This window comes from Crinia signifera, chromosome 1 (assembly GCF_055691185.1).
Source record: "Crinia signifera chromosome 1, ASM5569118v1, whole genome shotgun sequence".
Taxonomy (NCBI): domain Eukaryota; kingdom Metazoa; phylum Chordata; class Amphibia; order Anura; family Myobatrachidae; genus Crinia; species Crinia signifera.
The window spans coordinates 221,014,049-221,033,397 of NC_139217.1; the positions used below are offsets into that span (position 1 = coordinate 221,014,049).

The 19,349-nt window shown below is 43.9% G+C and overlaps 1 protein-coding gene and 1 long non-coding RNA gene across 5 annotated transcripts in view; both read left to right on the forward strand.

The window, feature by feature from the left end:
* LOC146069168 (ras-related protein Rab-8A) overlaps positions 1-19,349 on the forward strand; it is a 454,991-nt gene that overhangs the window by 321,451 nt on the left and 114,191 nt on the right. The gene's annotated exons all lie outside the window — the stretch shown is intronic.
* On the forward strand, positions 11,864-12,598 carry LOC146027266 (uncharacterized). Its single transcript, XR_014454727.1, has 3 exons — positions 11,864-11,925; positions 12,019-12,110; positions 12,281-12,598. It is a non-coding gene; the product is annotated as an uncharacterized LOC146027266 (long non-coding RNA).

Consider the following 19,349-nt stretch of genomic DNA (forward strand, 5'->3'; position numbering starts at 1 on the left):
GGGCACTGGGGGGAAAAGGGCACACACGGGTTTCATTGGGAGGAGGAGCATACACTCAGGGCACTGGGGGGGCAGTGTACACACGGAGGGCACAGCGTACACGTGGGGGACACTGAGAGGAGGACAGCGTACACACGGGGGGCAAGCGTCCACACAAGGGCACGGGGGTCAGCGTAGACATGGGGGGGGGGGACAGCGTACACACAGGGGGCACTGGGGGGCAGCGTACACACAGGGGGCACTGGGGGGTGGACAGCGCATACACAGGGGGCATTGGGAGGGGGAGCATACACACGGGGGAACTGGGGTGCAGCGTACACACGGAGGGCACAGCGTACACACGGGGGCACTGAGAAGAGGACAGCGTACACACGGGGGGGCAAGCATCCACACAAGGGCACGGGGGGACAGCGTACACACATGGGCACAGAGGAGGGGGGCAGCATACACACAGGAGCACAGAGTGGGGGACAGAGTACACACGTGGGCACAGAGTGGGGGACAGCGTACACACGGGACACTGATGGGGGGACAGCATACACATGGGGCACTGATGGGGGGACAGCGTACACACGGAGGCACTGATGGGGGACAGCGTACACACGGGGGCACTGATGGGGGGACAGCATACACACTGGGGCACTGATGGGGGACAGCATACACACGGGGGCACTGATGGGGGGACAGCGTACACACGGGGGCACTGATGGGGGAGACAGCGTACACACGGGGGCACTGATGGGGGGGACAGCGTACACACGGGGGTACTGGGTGCAGCATACACATGGTGGCACTTGTTGAGTGACAGCGTACACATGGGGGGCACTGTGGGGGGCAGCGTACACACGGGGCAGAATAGGGTTCACATGGGGGCACTGGGGGGACAGCGTACACACGGGGGGCACAGCGTACACACGGGGGCACTGGGGGGCGGCGTACACACAGAGGGGCAATAGGGGGACAGCGTACACACGGGGGGCACTGGGAGGGGGACAGCGTACACACGGGGGCACTGGGAGGGGGAGCATACACACGGGGGCACTGGGAGGGGGACAGTACACAAGGGGGCACTGCGTGCACACGGGGGTCACTGGGAGGGGGAAACAGCATACACATGGGGGCACTGGTGGGGACAGCGTACACATTGGGGCGAAGCGTGCACACGGGGGGTACTGGGGGGGAAACATGGCACACACGGGTGGCATTGGGAGGGGGAGCGTACACACGGGGGGCACTGGGGGGACAGCGTACACACGGAGGGCACAGCGTACACACGGGGGGAACTGAGAGGCGGACAGCATACACACGGGGGGCAAGCGTCCACACAAGGGCACAGGGGGACAGTGTACACACTGGGGCACAGAGGAGGGTGGCAGCGTACACACGGGGGCACAGAGTGGACGACAGCGAGCACACAGAGGCAAATAGTGGGGGACAGCGTACACACGGGGGCACAGAGTGGGGCACAGCATACACACAGGGGGCACTGGGGGGGACAGCATACACACGGAGGGCACAGCGTACACAAATGGGTGGCACAGGGTACACACGGTGGCACTGGGGGGGACAGCATACCCACGGGGGACAGCGTACACACGATGGGCACTGGGAGAGGGACAGCGTACACACAGGGGGCACTGGGAGGGGGACAGTCCACATGGGGGCACAGCATACACATGGTGGCACTGGGGGGGACAGCATACCCACGGGGGACAGCGTACACACGGGGGCAGCGTACACACGGGGGGCACTGAGGGGGCAGCATACACATGGGGGGCACAGCGCGCATACTGGGGATAACAGCGTGCACGCGGGGGCACAGCGCACACACGGGGGCACACCCCAAACACGGAGGGGCACACCCCAAACACGGAGGGGCACAGCCCACACACGGGGGGTACAGCCCACACACGGGGGGCACAGCCCACGGGGGGGCACAGCCCACACACGGGGGGGGACATTGAGGGGGGATATTGTACACACATGGGGCACTGAGAGGGGAAGTGTACAAACCGGTGGCACTGAGGAGGGACAGCGAACACAAGGGTGGCACTGAGGGGGGACAGCGCACACACGGGGGGGCACTGAGGGGGGGGCAACGTACACCCGGGGGGGGGCACTGAGGGGGGCCAGCATACACAGAGGGGGGGGGCAGTGTACACACACGGGGGGTGGGGGGTGTGTGTGTGAGGGGGCAGCGTACACATGGGGGACAATGTACACACAGGGGGGGGGCAGGGTACACACGGGGGGGGGGCATACCATATGGGCTGCTACCATATACTGTACCTGCTCTTACACCGCCGGGACCTTCACAGAGCTGCCGACGGGACCTCCAGGCTGACTCACAGCAGCAGCAGCCGCCGTACTCATTCCGCAGGGACCCGCTGTCTATCGCCGCCAGGACCTTCACGGAGCTGCCGCAGGGACCTCCAGGCTTACATGCAGCAGCGGCAGCCGCCACTCTCATACCACAGGGACCTGTAGGGAGATACACACATGGGGGGCTCATCGTACACACATGGGGGGCACAGCATACACACATGGGGGCACAGAGGGGGTAGCATACACACGGTGGCACTGCGTAAACACATGGGGGAATAGCGTACACACGGGGGGCACTGAGAGTGGACAGCGTACACATGGGGGGCATTGAGGGTGGACAGCGTACACACAGTGGGCACTGAGGGTGGACAGCATACACACGGGGAGCACTGAGGGTGGACAGCGTACACATGGCAGGCACTGGGGAGGGAACAGCGTGCACACGGGGGGCACAGCACACAAACGGGGGGCACAGCACACACACGGGAGGGCACAGCACAAACAAGGAGGGGACATTGAGGGGGGAAGTGTACACACGGGTGGCACTGAGGGGGCACAGCGTACACAAGGGTGGCAGTGAGGGGGCACAGCATACACAAGGGTGGCACTGAGGGGGGGACAGTGTACACGGGGAGCACACTGAGGGGGGACAGCGTACACCCGGGGGGCACTGAGGAGGGGCCAGCATACACAGAGGGGGGCCAGTGTACACACAGGGGGGGGGCATACCATATGGGCTGCTACCATATACTGTACCGGCTCTTACACCGTTGGGACCTTCGGGCTGACTCGCAGCAGCCGCCGTACTCATGCCGCAGGGACCCGCTGTCTATCGCCGCCAGGACCTTCACGGAGCTGCCGCAGGGACCTCCAGGCTTACACGCAGCAGCAGCCGCCGCTCTCATGCCACAGGGACCTGTAGGGAGATACACACATGGGGGCTCATCGCACACACATGGGCGGCACAGCATACACCCATGGGGGCACAGAGGGGGGTAGCATACACACGGGGGCACAGCGTACACACCGGGGGGCACAGCGTACACACCGGGGGGGCACAGCGTACACACCGGGGCGGGGCACAGCGTACACACTGGGGGGTTACAGCGTTCACATGGGGGGGCACAGGGGAGGGGGGGGCACAGCGTACACACGGGGGAGGGGTGGCACAGCGTACACACGGGGGCATATGTGATGTACACATATATCACTATCCCCCCCCACATCCAATATGCATACATATACCTACCTATCAATAACCCACCGTACACACAATACTGTATTATAACCCACATGGTGGTACTGCCTGAGGCTGGTAGGATCCGGTCCCTGGGGCTGGGAAGACGCTGAGCGCTGTATGGGAGTAGACAGGAAGCCGGGCGGGCAGGGGGAATTGACTGCATCGCAAGCAGCCTCTGCCCCGCTCCCATACCTCCATGTCGTCGCCTGCAGTACATACAAGCCGGGCAGGGTGGTGGGGTGGCGGGGGATCGGCACCGCAAGTTCTGCTGAGGAGAGAAGGGTACGCAGAAGCACCGGGAGCATTCTCTCTCCCCCCCCCCCCAACCTTTATGTACTGCAGGCGGCGGGGACAGACGTGAAGGTATGGAAGCGGGGCAGAGGCTGCTTTAGTGGTCACAAATTACACATACACAGGCAGCGGTACCCACACTGTGTGAGGTACTTACACAGACACACGCTGCGGTGCTCCGGTACTCCCTTCTCCTATCCTCAGCAGAACTTACTCTGTTTGCACTCTGTGCGACCTCCTCAGCGCCCATTATATAATCTCCTATTGGACGCAAAAGCTTCCCGCTCCTGTCTCGAGCGCACAATGTTGATAGCCTCTTTGTACTCCCCCTGCTGGCGGCTATGTAATGCGCATGCGCAACAAGTTGAACTCCCCTATCTCTATAATGGGGGACGTTTCACTAAATTATAAAAAAACTGTACGTATCTGAAAATCCTCAACCCCAAAAGGCACTCCACTGGGACAATATCTACCTAATAAAACAAACCCCAAGTCTCAATTGTTCCTGTACCCCGAGTTATGCCTTCCCAAAAAAACCCTCATAGACTAACATGGGTGACAAAGTGTCATTTCGCAAGTGTCAGAAAAAAACTGACAGTTGGAAGTTTAGATCGCTCCCAATTGGTCATTTTTTTATATTTCGCCCTAAAATTTGGCACACAGCACCGGTTGACGATTCTACACGTACATGCCAAATTCCAGCTCAGTACGCCCAGTCACTTTTGAGGTGCAGTCCCTCAAACACCATGCCCTCATCCGAAAAGTTCCCTAAGGGAAAATCCGTTCGTTGGATTCAGCCTTAATATAAGGGCACGAACGTGCCCTTATAATATATATATATATATATATATATATATATATATATATGTATATAGACGAGGTAAAGAATCACGGCACTCAGAGGAACTTTTCAAAACATCAAAAATGGTGTATTCAGGGTGTCCAACGTTTCGGGGCACAGGCGCCCCTTTGTCAAGGAAAATAAGTGAATCAATGTGTTAACACAGTGGCTTACCCTAAATAAGGTGTGAGGTCCCCTTACTCTCTCTGTCAACCAGCCGGCGTTCACAGCGTCCCGGGGGCGCCGTCAGTGTAAGCCGGGAGTGAGAAATCCGGAAGTGTGCGGTGTTACTCACAGACTGCTCCGTCTACTGGAGCGCAATACCAATATTTATTTATTTTTTGTAATTGAAAAAAATATCAGCCTTCCACTATTAAATTTGTATCCAATTTGCACTATTTTCACTTTAATAGGTACAGGCTATAGACTGCCAGAATACCACATAGTCACCCTTATACTTAAAATTATATATTTATTTTAGTACTGCATACACAACATTATCCACATTTATACATTATACACATACTTTTTACACATACACTATGAGGGTACTGAATACCCCATTGCACATAACAGGTGTTTCACGCCCACTAACATATAAGGACTTATGCCGATTACTGCGTGAACCGCAATTGGAACGCATACCGGAAGTGGACGTATTGTTAAATTCACATCACGGTATATAAAGTAGGGTTCACTTACCCCGCTTTATATAGTAAGGGCACCCCTTAGGCATTATTAAATATTATCTTCATAGTAGCAGTTATTACTGTACACACACACACTGAGTTTTTTTGCCGGATGTGACGTCCCCTGGCTCGCTCAGTGGACGCACACGATTATCAGGAAGGACGGCTGGGGTATTTTCAGAAATGACGTCCCCTGACCCGCATAATGGAACGCAGATGGACACAGGGAAGGATGTCTAGGGTCCCGCCGGAAGTGACGCGCGTGACCCGCATAATGGAACGCACGCGGGTAATATGTAGTTTATTACCTTCTATGTGACTGTCAGCAGCACGGTTATCTAATCATTCTCCCTCCCGAGCCATCTATGTAGGTTATAACCCTTGTAGCACACCTTACACCCTATCTAATGGATGTTATAGACCGGTTTCTTATTCATTGGGCCAGTTCCCAGACAGGAAATGACGTCGTCCCACCTTCCCTATATATAGTCAGACCATTCACTCCCTAGACTCACCTGCAGTTTGTTCTGCCACCCTAATCTGCTGAGACGCAATCCTGAGGTATGTAGTGGGCTGATATTTTTCTCAAATTTTTACATGGCCTGTATATTTATATTTTCTGTATTTTGGCTTTGTTTGAAGTTATGCCTAACTTCTTGTAATGTATTATATGAGTATATATCTAAACTCTGTTAAAAATGGCTAATAATGGCCCCATTCCCTATATACACAAGATTCACTGCCGCTTGCAGTGTATTGTTCATTATCACCTATTAGGTGTACGAGTTCTCATACATCATAATGACGGTCTTAATTTTCATGATTTTTATGTATATGATTATCATTACATTATGGGAATTTTAAAGCTATTACCCATTGATATTTTAGGTATATATCCGATATCCCTCAAAAAATATCTGATTTCCCTCAAAATTGGGGATCTCACCCATACTGTCTATAAAGACATCCACGGAAATTGGTATGTGTTCAATTCCTGTCCATGGCATACTCTTCACTATTTTAAACTTGCTCTCCTCCTTACATATGTGTATATATATATTTTAGATGCAGGCTTGCATCCATTTTACCAGGATCTTCAAAGGATCCATTTTATGAGGCATTTAACTTAATCTATACCTGTATTCTGTATGCATTTGGGTATGTATCCCCATCAATAACACATTCTAAGACAACAAAGTTTATTATATATGTATAGTAAGTAATTTGGCTTCTCTCCACCCATTAGAATATTACCCCTGAGGAAGTCGTTTTAACGACGAAACGCGTTGGGTCCGTTTCCTTGCATATATAGAACTGAATCTATCGAATACTCAAAGATGAAAATGTATTTTTTATACTGTATTTTATGAAGCATTGTAATAAAACTGTTGATCAGTGATTTAAAAAGATTGTAAATTCGGTTTTCTATATTGGAAGTTGGTGGTGGAAGTCTATCTAGGGGCGCACTTTGTTTTCTACTGTCCATATATATATATATATATATATATGCAGCTCTATCCATTACTCTCATTGAGCGCACTGTGTGGCCCCCCCCTTTTTTTCCCCATTTCTATTTCTGTTAGATACCACACGGTGCAGCCATGCACTTTCTAAATGATAGAACGAAAAGATCTATGAATGCCAAGAGCATTTTTTCTGAGGACGAGCAGGTGTTTGAAATTGATGACAGCGATATCGATTATTACGGATATTTGAATACCCTAGAAAAACTAGGAACAAAAGAATTAAAAGGATGGTACGATATCATCACACTGGAAAAGTACCTAGAAGTAGGACGCATCCCAAGAGGGTTACGACTGCAAAAAAAACCCACCTATGGCAGTGATAACACCCCCTTTTTAAAAATCTGGAATTCCATCTTAGATGATTGTTCGATCAAACTCATCAATCTTCTACGTAATAAATGAGCGGAAAAAAGAACTGACGTCAATTGATAATGAAATCAACAAATTAGAATCCTCACTATCGAAATTCGACCAGAATGAAGAATTCAAGAGGGACATAATTGATTTACAGAACAAAATGAACACTTTAGAAAAAGAAATTATTCAAAGAAAACAGAACAAGTTCAGCCGTGACAAAAAAGATTATGCTATTGGACAGATCTATAATTGGCCAAAAGAATCAAGGAATCCTCCTTTTAACTCCAGGAGACCTCTTCCACGAAGAGATGACCAGACGTCCAGAGAGACTGTTAGAAGAACCTCACATCACTTCAATGACCACAATAGATTCAGACTCAACTCCAATAGGTACAATGACCAGCAAGGACGCAGGTACAGGCCTAACAACCACAACTATAGAAACACCAGGGACAACTATCAACCCAGAAGGAACTATAGGGGTCGAGTTCCGTCTTATCGAGACGACTCACGTCATAATAGATACGAACACTTCAGGTCCCCCTCCGTAGACATAATCCATCAGCGACGTTTTTTAGAGGAAGGACAAGGGACCAATCCCCCTTCACGAATCACAAAAGAAGAACGCCACACACGTCTAGACTCCCCTCATGGTCAGAAAAGGAGATTCGATGGAGAAACCGAGGATCTAGAGGGGGGAAAAAACTCCCCAAAAAAGAAAAAAATACCATCCACCCAATCGGCACAGGAATCATTAACATTTCCACGAAGGAGTTATCTACAGCCGAGGTCTCGGTATTAGACAAAGGATTGAAATTTGCCCCCAATAACCACATTGATCCCTTTAATCTTTTCATTGATCTTAATAAATATATTAGGAACTTAACTGTGCAAAGACACTTTTTGAAAAATCCCTCAACCAATTCCCAACCAGTTGAAGACAAACCTCTGGTTTCACTACCATCACGGTTCTATCCCGTGGAATCAAGAGGTAGCCATGTGGAAATCTTCTATGAAGCGGTACGCGAAGACTTTAGAAAAATCAAACCCAATGTTCATAGACCCCATAATTTAAACATCGGAGAAAACAAGGCTCTGAAGTCCTTAAAAATGGATGATGAAACCATCATACGTACAGCTGACAAAGGAGGGGCTGTCGTATTACAGGACAAAACCGAATATCTGAAGGAAGCCAACAGAATATTAGAAGATAGAACCACTTATGCCAAATTACCTCATAACCCCACGGAAAAGTTCCAACTGGAATTAGAGTCACATTTACATTTTGGACTTCAAAACGGTGTCATCTGTAAAGATGAATTCGATTTTCTGAATGTCAAGTTTCCTATTATGCCAGTGTTCTATCACATTCCAAAAGTACACAAGGACAAGACCCACCCACCTGGACGTCCCATTATTGCAGGGGTCAATTCCCTCACTGCAAATTTATCCCATTATCTAGATCTGAAGCTTCAGCCGTATGTATTACAAACAAAATCATACCTCAAGGACAGCACCGCTGTGCTGAACCTTCTTAAAGGAAAAATCTGGTCTAGTGAATGCTGTTGGCTTACGGTTGATGTCCAAAGCCTTTATACGTCAATTCCACACAATAAAGGCCTTGAATCAGTTGAACAAATCCTGAAAAACGATACCAACAATAACGTATCAGAAATATACTTCCTAGTCAAAAGCATGAATTTTATCTTGGGCCACAATTTCTTCGAGTTTGATGGAAAGTATTTTCTCCAACAACAGGGCACGGCCATGGGCACAAAATTTGCCCCTGCCTACGCGAACCTCCATATGCGTGCATGGGAGGAGACCCATATTCATAATACCATCTATGAGGACAACATAATCTTGTATCGAAGATACATTGATGACCTGCTATTTATATGGAGAGGTAACGAGGACAGCATCAACGAGTTTGTCATACCTACAAATAAATGACTTCAACCTCAAGTTCACTTACAAATTCCACCCTGTCAAAATAGATTACCTAGACCTCGAACTGGAAGGCGTACCAGGAAAAGAAATTATCACCAAAACCCACTTTAAATCAGTAGACGCAAACAGCTACATCCCTGCGGATAGCTGTCATCACCCGACCTGGAAGAAAAGTGTTCCGTACGCACAGTTTCTCCGATTGAGACGCAACTGTAGCGAAACTTCTGACTTCATCCAACAATCCCAATTACTCTCAAATCGGTTCCTTGAAAGGGGATATGATAAACCGTTCATTGAGTCCTCCAAAGAGAAAGCGCTAATTCAAGAAAGAAACGCATTACTGGCACCCTCTAATAAAGCCAAGAAGGATTTTAAATGTAGACCGTTTATAACCCAATTTAATTGTGAGAACCATATAATAAAAAAAAACCTTGAAAGACATTGAGATCTACTTCTACGTGACCCAATATTGGGACCCCACCTTCCTAGTAGACCCAATTTAGTGTTTCGGAGAGCATCTAACCTTAAGACCTTGCTTGCACCCAGCAGGCTAAAATCCACAGACGAAAAAATACCCAGTACCTCCAATTTTTTGGAGAAAAGACCAGGCCTCTTGCCTTGCAACAAATGCATTTGTTGTAAATTCATAGACAAAACCAAATTCTCCTGCATCCAACCGAATGGAAGAACTTACACCATTAAGGATTCTGTAACATGCAATTCTGACCACGTCATCTACATGATTACCTGTAGCTGCAACCTTCGGTACATTGGCAAAACTATTCGGCAAGCCAAAATACGAATCCAGGAGCATATGAGAAACATAAGAAACAAAGTATGCATCCATAGCGTACCAAGACACTTCTTGGACAAACACAAATCGACCATCACAAAGGACAACTTCAAATTCACCATTCTTGAAAAGGTTAAAGAAAATCCAAAAGGTGGTGATAGGGGTCTCAAGCTCATCCAACAAGAGAGCTATTGGATTTATACCCTCAACACTTTGTCCCCCAAAGGCCTAAATGAGGGCATTGACATAGTAGCCTTTTTATAGTGGGTCCTTGGTCTTTTCTTTATACATTTCTCTTTATCTGTCTCCAAAGTGTTCTATGGGGGTTCACTAAGTAAATTCTACACTAAGCTCTTCTTATCCCCAATACATGTCTCAAAAATCTTTGAATCATTTCCAAATTAGTACCCATTTTTTGATGTTATCTATCATAATAATTTTTTGTGTAAATTTAGCTGTGAGTTCCCAGCCAAGGTCATCTAGTTAACCCACCCTATTTATCACCATCATTTTTTATTATTTTTTATTTTTTGTCTATCATCCTCCCCATTTTTTTCAGTCCATACATTTATTTATTTTTATTTCTATTTTGTATTTATTTTATTTTTTATTTATTTATATTTTTTTATTTTTTTTTATATTTATTTATATTTATTTTCATATTTATTTTTATTTATTTTATTTTTTATTTTTATTTATATATTTTTTTTATTTATTTTTTTATTTATTTATATTGATTTGTATTTTTTTTTTTTTTATTTGTTTATTTTCACCTCCAGTTCATTTTATTCATTTATTTATCATTTATTATTTTTTCCTCTGCGTTCTAACTACCGTTAATATAGTGATCAATAATCACATAAGTCAGAAAGAACTTTATTCCAATACCAGCCATTGATACACACTTATTCAGTGTTTACACTGTGGCACGCATTGCGTTCCACATACCGGATGTCCGCATTTCCCCTCTTTATCTATCACTGAATATTTTAGGCCTGCTAAGCACTCCCCTTACGCCCACAGTTTGGAACGCATATTGCGCTCCACAAGGACGGCGCCCAGCTCCCTCAAGCGCACTCCTCCACACGCACGCTGACAGCGCTCAGTGCTGGAGCGCATACAGCGTTCCACCACACGTCACCAACGGAACCTATCATCATTCAGCACAGAGCCCACTCCCCCCACATTGTGCCCACACCTGCAGGAGCGGATATGACGTAACTGGAACGCATGGTGATTCCACCATGCGTTCCAACTGATTTATTAATAACGTTTCTCATGGGGATAGAATTTTCCCACCATGTAACTTACACTCCTAATGTGGCGCCCAAGGCACTATACATCACAGCTATTTAATAAGGCACATAGGATACCCAGAAAAGGTTTTTTTTGCACTTAGATCAAACACAGGTAACAGGAAGTGACGTTTTAGTCCCTCACTATATATAGCCAGCCAACTCTCTCCCAGTCATTCACTACTGTGGAGCCTAGCAGTTCACTACTTTGACTGGAAGACCAAGTAAGTTGTTCACTTTACCCACCTATAACTGAAGCTTTGAAGTCACAGCTCAATATTAGCAAGTGACACTCCCCCCTTTTTTTTGGTATTTGGCCATTATAGGGCCATTGTGTGTCACGATATGTATTTTTATTGTACTTTGTAAAAGTTTTGTATAAAATGGTCAACACCAATATAATGTTTCTGCATTAATCAATTAGCAGACATCTTAATTGGATTTTATATGTGGATAACCTATGTACGCCAGCCTGGCAGTTAATTTATGGCTGTCAGATTTTGCAACCTTTCTATATGCTCTTCATCTAATTGGAGCCATATCTTATTTCCATTACCAGATATCTTTTTTTCACATCGAGAATATCTATTCCTATACCCATATACACTACGGCTAGTGGTATGTATTGCTTTCTCCAATCTGTCCCCCCTGTCTCCCACACTTGTGTTCTGATTGATGCTTTATGGAGGATTCTATTGGTTCCCATTTTAGGATACCACGTCTATAGTTGTAGACCCATCAAGTCTCTACAGCCAAAATTATTGCGCCTCCTAGGAGTATCCTAGAGTTTTACTATAAATCCGGTATGTGATCCTGAAGGATCTATTCACTTCAACTATATATCTCTGTCCTTTTTTCCTTACACCTGCCGCTCCCTTTCCCATTCGTACTGTACGTTTTAGTTAACTTTTGTACAACCAAAAATTTTTTTAAGAAGTCTTTACTGATTGACGTTTTGTATTGTAATTTACAGTGTGACAATCATATTATGCCATGCCCCTGAGGAAGTCGTGTGAACGACGAAACGCGTTGGGCTTAATTGTCGTTTATGGACATCCATCTACCGTTTGAATATACAGATTGTTATACCTTCAGTTCACAGTATCTGTAATTGGACCTTGTGTTTAAACTGCTACGCTCCTGTGAGCATTTTTTTAATAAATTGTTTTTTAACATTTGAATTGTACAGTCCAATTGTATAAGGTCTCTGTAGCGCACCCTGAATACCCCACCTTTCTCCATTTCTTTACCCGGGTCCCATCTAACAGGGGATCCTTTCAGGGTTGCAGCTCTATCCATTACTCTCATTGAGCGCACTGTGTGCCCCCCCCCCCTTTTTTTCCCCATATATATATATATATATATATATATATATATATATATATATATATATATATTAGGGCGGAGTGAAAAAACTGAAATTGAGAAATTCAAAATCGGCTAGTGTGGAAAAGTTGTGACTTGACTTGAATAAGAAACGTGCAAAAGCATTTTGATCTGAGTCAACATCTTCTGTTCTGGCAAGAGGCCTGAAGTTTCACTTTTTTGGTGAAAATGACGAAAACTATGAAGATGCTCCGATCTAGTTAAAATTATGTCAGGATGTCTTAGAGTGGTTCATTAATATACTTTAGCATAGTAAAAGAGAGTACAAGATTGTCCTAGTGCAAAGTGAATGACTTTGGTGGGAGAAAAAATCCCTAATAATTGACCCATTTTCATGGTCACAATTGTGAATATTGTGTGTTTTCTCCTGAACGTGTTTATAATAGAAGAAGCACAAATACTCTAAATGGAATGTCGGTGACACTGTGTGAAATATAACACTGCATAATAGCCCTTAATCAGACCTGATCCCAGTACAAATTTGTTCTCAAAATGGGCAAAACAAATGCTGCATTGCAGGTGGGGCAGATGTAACGTGCTGAGAGAGTTAAATTTGGGTGGGTGTGTTGAAACTGAAATCTAAATTACAGTGTAAAAATAATGCAGCCGGTATTTACCTTGCACAGAAACAAAATAACTCACACAAATCTAAAGGTGGCCATACATCTACAGATCGATTGTCAGATTGGGCCGGTTGGAACAAACAGCTGGTAATATCTGAATGACAGTTTTTCAGCATTTCAAAGCAAATGGTCAACTGTCATTTGCTCTCATCTTTTACCAGGATTTTGTTCCAACCAGACAGATCGGACAATAAATCTGTAGATGTATGGCCACCTTAAATCTCTCTGCACATGTTACATCTGCCCCACCTGCAGTCCAGCATTTTTTTGCCCATTTTGAGAACAAATTTGTACTGCGATCAGGTCCCATTATGCAGTGTTATATTTCACACAGTGTCACTGAACTACATGAAATTGGATTTATGCTGCTCTCTTTGCAGTGCATATACAAAGATAGACAATCCTGTGTATATAAATAAGAAATAACTGTTGCAGTCTTATTGAAAAACAGTAACTGTTACAATAAGTTTTACAAGTAACAGTGTAAACTGTCTAATGTATCATGTTACATATCACTTCTGTTTATTGACAGAAAAACAGTGTTGCATCCCCTAAACTGGGAACATGATTGGGCTGCATTACAGCATATAATTATGCCAAAGATAAGCCAATATATTAACTGTTAAATACGTTGAAGTGTATTATGATGTAATAAATTGTAAGCTTGCAGCAGGGCCCTCTAACCCCCAAGTCTGTCTGTCATTACCCAGTTTGTTTTATCACTGTCTACTATTGTAAAGCGCAACGGAATCTGCTGAGCTATATAAGAAACTGTAAATAAATAAATAAATAAACAAATACATTGATTCAAAAAATAACAGGTTAATCATTCTATGAGTGGTGTCCAGCAGTACATATATGCCAATCACTGTGTTCATTTCTAGGCAGCAGGGCCGTCTTAACAGCAGTGTGGGCACCTGGGCAAAGCAATGCACTGGGGCCCTTACCCATTCTCCCCTCCTAGGGGTGGGGGGTGGTATCAGCAGCAGCTGTGATGTCCCACGGGTGGCAAGGGGTGCTCTATCTTCCATTAAACATGTAGGACCTGGAGCAGTAACTTCTGCTAATTACTCCTTTACTGCACAGGTGGTGGGAGGGTGAACACTATCGTGTGGAAGGGGGCACTGAGCTGTATGAAGGGTCCCTTGTAAATGACTTCCAGGGAGGTAGGGGGTGTTTTATACACAGGGGACGGTTGGATAATGGAGTGGGCTTAATATTCGTCATTTTCCGGTGGAAAGGCAGCTTGTTTGACTGCAGATATCGCCATTATCTGGAAATAGATTTCTTAGCCTAGTATAAAAACCTAGAGTCTCAACTTTCAGGAGGTGCTGGGGACTTGGGGATCAGAGATCAGGAGCCAGAGCAATCCATTGACAAAAATATAAAACTACACCAGACGTTTGGAGCTGGAGCAGGGACCGGCTGCTTGAAGGCTGATATCTCTGGTTCTGGGCATGATAGAGACAAGCCGCTAGTGTCAGAGAGAACCTGAGAAATATGACTGGAAATTGTAATTAACAGGTCGGATGTGGACTGCTGCTTTGAAGTTGGATATCTGCAGTTCCCCAGGGCCGATTTTCAAAATTCTGGTATCCCTGGAAAAAGGGGATCCTCAGCTATCAACATAGAGCCCTTATACGCCTGGGGCCCCTGGGCAAGTGCCCATTAAGCCCATACAAAAAGACGGCCCTGCTAGGCAGGATTGATCAGCAATACTTATTACAGCATAATGCACTTTAATGTATTTAACTGTTAATATATTGGCTTATCTTTGGCATAATTATATGCTGTAATGCAGCTGCAGGTGGGGCAGATGTAACATGTGCAGAGGGAGTTAATGTGGCCATACATCTACAGATTTATTGTCCGATCTGTCTGTTTGGAACAAAATACTGGTAATGGATGAGAGCACTTTGCTTTGAAATGCTGGAAAACTGCCAAAAACTGTCATTCAGATATTACCAGGTATTTGGAAAAACGGGGGGTATTGGAGCGCTCTATGTATAAAATATTTATAATAATATTTATAATAAATTGTGTAGATAAAAATAATAATAAAGACAGAAAAAATGGCAAAAGTAAAGAAAAACTTAGCAAAAATAGAATAACGAGTGGACACCTGTAAAGGAATTAATATGTTAAGAATTGGAATTTCCAATGTTTACACTCTTTAAGTGAACTAGTGTGGAGTTGCCTGTCCTATCTCACCCTAACTACAAGCCGGCGGCGCCGCACGGAGGTTGCGATGCGTTGCCGCGGCTTTGTGTACCTTCTCCCGTATGGCAGCGGGGATGCAGCTGTCAGGTCCCGATGTTCGCCGGCGTCCCGGCACGGCTTCTGATGTTGTTCTTGCTGGCTGCTGGGTACTTCAAGGGGATGAGGCAGGTGGGCTCTGCTGAATCTGCTCCAACGCGTTTCATGCCGCAAGGGCACTTTTTCAAGGATGCAGTTTGTTTAAAAGTTCCGCTTTTTTATTCTAAAATCTTTATTGATAAAACAGGAAGTTGCTGGACGGATGTCCTCATTTTTTGGTGGGAACCTCATGGGTTCTTAGTCTTCGTGGTGCCACTCGTTTATTCATTGAAAAAAGGGGTTGGAAGAAATTTGAAAAATTAAAAAATCACTATAAAAATAAAAATGAATATAAATTTGAAATAACTGAAGAATGGTTTTTTAAAAAGGCATTTTATGTACTTGAAAGAGATGATTTTTCTGGGTCCAGTAAGGACTCTTAGGGTTCAGAGGATGTTACACATATTGTTTTTATTCTTAGTCCAGAAAGGCGTTGAGTTCTATATCTATATTTAGCCCCCGAGGGTGGAGAGTTTTTAGTTCAAAAATCCATCGCATTTCATTCTTTAAGAGATCTTTGACAATGTCTCCTCCCCTCCAGTTTTTGTGAATCTTCTGTATTGCTATGAATTTTAATTCTGTTGGGTCTTTATTGTGATATTCAAGGAAGTGATTTGATACACTATGCGTAGTTAGGCCTCTTCTTATGTTGTAGATATGTTCTGCTATCCTGATTCTTGTTTTTCTTTTTGTTTGGCCGATGTATTGAAGTTTGCATGGGCATTCTAAGAGGTAAATGACCCCCTCTGTTTCACAACTGACCTGGTCTTTAATCTTGTATTGTTTGTCTGTGATGTTGGATTTGAAGTTTTTTACTGATTTGGTGCTGGTGGGTTTCAGTTTGCAGCCTTTGCAGTTCCCACAATTGTGGAAGCCTCCATTGGTTTGATGGATTTTTGTTTGATCAGTTGGTACATAGCTTGCTGTGATTTCTTGTTTCAGATTTTTGGCTCTTTTGTAAATTATCCTTGGTTTGTCGGAAATGATGGTTTGTAATGATTCATCTAGATGAAGAATATGCCAGTTCTTTTTAATCATGTCTTCTATCTGTTTGGAGTTACTGTTGTATTGTGTGATGAACGCTGTGTCGTGGGTTTTGTTTTCTTCTTTGTTTTTGTACTTTAGTAAATCTTCTCTTTTTATTTTGTTGACTGTGGTGGTGTGTTTTTGCAATTGTTCTTCTTTGTAACCTTTTGCTTTGAAATTGTTAATCATCAGTTGGCTCTGTTGTTCAAATGTTTCTTGTTCTGTGCAGTTGCGTTTTAATCTTCGCAGTTGGCCTCCTGGTATGTTGTTTACCCATTTAATATGATGATTACTGGATGCGGGGAGCATGTTGTTGCCTGAGACTTCTTTGATGTGTGTTTTGGTATTAATGGTATTATTTTTGATGTATATTTCTAAGTCCAGGTATATGATCTCTTGTTTGCTGTGGGTAGTGGTGAACTCCAGATTTAGGTTATTAGAATTCATATATTCAGTGAACCTTTTTAAGTCTTTTTCTTTACTTTTGCCATTTTTTCTGTCTTTATTATTATTTTTATCTACACAATTTATTATAAATATTATTATAAATATTTTATACATAGAGCGCTCCAATACCCCCCGTTTTTCCACTACTTATAAAAAGCGGAGCTGCCAATACAAATAAGAGCGCGGATCTTCCCTCATTTTTATCTATTGTCAAAAAACTGAACCGCTGCCGCATCATGTCGACATACAAGTCGATTCATATACAAAACGAAAATAAAAGGCAAAATATTAACAACATTTTTTCTAAAGACAATATCATCACAGTGCCACCAGAAAATGAAGAAAACTTCTGCAACCAATTCTTCAAATTGGAGAAACTATATACACAAGAAGTGAAACAATGGTGGGAGATCGCCACTATGAAAAAATATATAGAGAATCAGATGATCCCCAGAGGATTAAGATTACAGAAGACATGTACATTTCAACCAACCATACCATCGTTTCATGAAAAATGGAACACCATCTTGGACAACAGTTCCATAGAATTAATGAAATTAATAATAGAAGATAGACAGACATCATTGAATTTAATTAATGACAACATAAAAATATATGAGACCAGATTCGAAAGTCTAAGAAAAATGGAAGACTTCAATAAATTAAACAAAAGAAATACAAGAGAGATCAGGACGAATCAGATCTCTACAAGAAAAAGGAAAAAAGAATAGGAACGTATACCAAAGAACAAAAACCACAAAGACAAAGAAAAGAGTATACACCACATTTTTAGCAATATCAAAACAAAAGAAAACCCCTTATCAACCAAGAACCAACACAAGCAACTGACAGGCGATACCAACCATATAATAAAAGAAACTTCACCTACAGCAACAACACAAACATCAGAGAATCATACAACCAGGGCAAACAAAAAGCCATAGAAGAAGAAAACACCAATAGAACTAATCTGGCAGAATTAATTCAAAGAAAAAATGAAGAAAGAGAAGGAGCCAGGGCAAAAACCTCAAAGAGACAATTAGAAGAGGATACCGACAACGAGACCTCAGATGATGAAAACTATGATTTTTTAGACGTTACACATGGCATCAAGAAACCACCAGACCAAAGAGGGGCAACATACAAAAAACAAAAGATAAACATCGATATAGAGGCTCAAGAGGAAGCGGAAAAACCAAAAAGTTGCTAAAAGATGAAGAAAAAATTAAAGAACAAAAATTAACAGTATATAACTTGAGCAACAAATCTCTCACAGAAACAGAAATTGCAGTTCTGCAAAAAGGACTCAAATTTGCTCCTGAATCAAAAATCAATAAATTTGATTTGTACATGGATGTGCAGAAATTCACTCGCAAACTTTGCATTAAAAAATTTTATAAACAAAAAGAAAACAGCTATCCACAATCAATAGTCACCGATTCATTCAAACACACAGAACTGAGACCAACATCAACGTTTAATCCAACCCATCTCAAAGGCCCATACATAAGTACCTTCGAGAAATTAATAGAAGCAGAAATTGAAAAAATACCAGACAACCAAAAAATACAACGAAACATTTCAAAAATGGAAAAGAAAGCGATAAAAGACCTGAAGTCAGATGACTCTATAATCATCAAACCAGCCGACAAAGGCGGAGGAGTCGTCATCATGTCTAAGGATAACTAAGAAAGAGAAGCAGAAAATCTCCTTTCAGATGCCTCCACATACAAAATACTAAAATCAGACCCCACAAATCAATACAATAAAGAATTATCAGAACACCTCCAAGAAGGTCTTGACATTGGAATCCTGAATGAAAAAGAACATAAATTCCTCTCACAACAGAATCCAAAAATCCCCACGTTCTACTTCCTACCGAAGATACACAAAGACACCAAAAACCCCCCAGGCAGGCCAATCATATCTGGTCTCCAATCATTAACATCCAATTTATCAAAGTACACAGACAGTTTTCTTCAACATTTAGTCAAAGAACAAAAAAGTTATCTCCAAGACACCACCAGCATCCTGCAAATACTTGAAACAATTGAATGGAAAGATAACTACATACTCTGTACAGCAGATGTCAAATCTCTGTACACCTGTATTCAACATGAGAAGGGATGTGATCACGCAGGCCACTATCTATAAACACAATCAGATCTCAACAATGAACAGATAAATTTCATCATGGCAAATATC